This window comes from Pteropus alecto, unplaced genomic scaffold (assembly GCF_000325575.1).
Source record: "Pteropus alecto unplaced genomic scaffold, ASM32557v1 scaffold106, whole genome shotgun sequence".
NCBI lineage: Eukaryota > Metazoa > Chordata > Mammalia > Chiroptera > Pteropodidae > Pteropus > Pteropus alecto.
The window spans coordinates 15398905-15401298 of record NW_006442103.1 but is presented as its reverse complement, the minus strand read 5'-3'; the positions used below and the strand labels follow the sequence as shown (position 1 = coordinate 15401298).

Sequence of the window (2394 nt, the reverse complement as noted above, 5' to 3'; positions counted from 1 at the left end):
CTAGAAGAAGTGGGTAGATTGGCACATACAGGGGCAGACTGAGAACAGGCCAATGAATAAGAGACTGTTCAGTAATTCACTTCGATTCGGAAATGATGAGGGATTATATTTAGGTGATATTGTTGGAGAGAGAGAGAGAAGGGGACTGATTTGGGAGACAAAAAAGAGTTGAATTGTGTCCTCTGAAAAAAATCTTACATTGAAGTCCTCACCCCCAGTACCACAGAATGTGACAATATTTGGAAATAGGGTCTTTGAAGAGGTGATGAAGTTAAAGGTCATTAGGGTGGACTTTAATCCTATATGGCTGCTGTGCTTATAAGATTTGGAAGCAGAGACATACAGAAGAAAGACCTTGCGACGACACAGGAGAAAGATGGCCACCTGCAAGCCAAGGAGAGTGGCCCCGGATGAAACCATCCCTGCTGATACCGTGACCTTGGACTTGCAGCCTCCAGACTTGTGAGAAAATAAATTTCCCTTGTTTAAGCCCCCAGTCGGTGACACTCTGTTACGGGAACGGGAGAAACTAAGACGGGAGGAAGGAGCAGAAGGCTGGGGAACGAGGATGTAGGGGACGAGGGGGAGAGAGGACAGAGGGGACGTTCAGTGTCCGACTTGGGCGATCTCGCGTGCTGCGCGGCCACTTTCCGAGCTACGACCCAGGGGAAGCAGGGGTGCATTCCAGCTTGCACGTGTTCAGTTTCGGTCCTGGCAGGACAGCAAGTGAAGATGTCCACCGAGCAGCTTGACTGCGGTCTTCGGACCGGGGGCCACTGCGGCAGAGGCGGGCACAAGGCCGGCGGGGCGGGGCGGGGCGTGCGTGCTGCGAGAAGGCAGCGCCGGAATCGCAGAGATCCCCGTCACTCACGAGAGGGGGAGGGCCCGAGGGGGAGCACCCGAGGGGGAGCACGGCCTGGCACAGCGCACGGCAGAAGGCATTTGGCGTTTTTCAGAGATGAAAGTGTAAAGAAAGGCTGTCAAATCCTGGAGAGATGGGTGTCTCAAAGTCTCTCTCTCCCCCTTACTCGCTCACCACACCCACACACCCACACACACACACTCTGCACGCCCGTGTACACACACACGCATGCGCACACACGTTTCTGTGTTTCTACCATTCCGCGGCACTGGTCTGCTGCTTTGTAATGATTTTTCCATGATTTCCACGTGCACTGCTCTTTGGGTTTCGGGGGCAGAACCAGAGCAATGTCTCTGCCTCTCGAGTCAGCAGGACGCTTCAGCTCTCTGCCCTGCCTGATGGAGCTGGCCTTCGTGGCGGGGGAGCTTTTCCTCCTGACAGAAGTTGGCCATGTTGGGCGGGGGCAGGAGGGATGTGTCTCAGTGAGATGCCTTGTTTTCCCCTCTCGGGCCCTCTTTCGCTCATCCCATGATGACAATGGGTGACCAGAGGAGAGACACCCACTGACACTGCTCTGGGGTGTCTGAGGTGGCTGCTCTTTCTAAGGCTCCTTGAGGAGCTGGGCAGAGACCCTGTGCCTATGGGGTGGGGTCAAGACGTACAGGAATGATCAAAGTCGCTGCCCTCGCTTCCCAGCCAGCCCAGCCCGAGAAGGGTCCAGGCAGCACGGGCATTTTGCAGGTTTCAGCCGTCACCCATTTACTTACTCTGGAGAAAGGGAAGACGCACGGGCCCCCTCATCTACTCCCACCCCAACGCAGGAAGAGACGCGGTGAAGAAAGGTACGATGCCGTGAAGAAAGCCGCCAGGGAGCCCTGGATTCAGAACCGGCTCCGGCTGACGCTGAAGATCCTGCCCTCTCTTGTGCCGGCTTCTCCCAAGGCCCGGGCCGCCCCTTCCCGGCTGTCCTCCACGCTCCCCCAGCCGCCGGGCACCAAGTCTCAGCCGCGCTGCTGCAGCCTGGGCACCTTACCCCATGTGAGTCCCCAGGCCGGCCCGTCGCCTGTGAGCCAGCGGTGTCTACGACCAGGGTCCCCCCACTCCGGGCCGCAGAAGGAACCAGGACACAAAGCCACGAGCACGAGCTTTACGCCGTAAGAAGGTCCTGTCTGGCTAGGAATCTGAGTGCGGGACGAAACGTCCAGTCAGCTCTCCCAAGCCGCTCGCCCGCAGCAATAGCTCTACATTCTGTGCATTGAGGTCTTTGGCGTCTCAGCAGCGGTGAACTGGGCAGACTGGGCCCTGTCACCCTGTCACTGAGATGAAGCCGGCAGGGATGAGCCCACCCAGCCACGCAGTCCCAGTGCCCCAGGCGAGCTCGGTCTTGGGTGACACACTCAGCACGGCTGTCGCTGACTCGCGGCCTTTCTGAGGGCCATCAGCTTGGATCCCCTCCACGACAGACCGCAGCCCCTGTCTGAGCATCGGCAGCCAGCAGGCACGGGGGCGCCCAGCCTCCCCGCTTCCCCGCC

At 58.5% G+C, this 2394-nt stretch overlaps 1 protein-coding gene across 1 annotated transcript in view; it reads right to left on the bottom strand.

Moving 5' to 3' along the window:
* Positions 1–2394, bottom strand: part of MAN1A2 (mannosidase alpha class 1A member 2) — a 273987-nt gene that overhangs the window by 208940 nt on the left and 62653 nt on the right. The gene's annotated exons all lie outside the window — the stretch shown is intronic.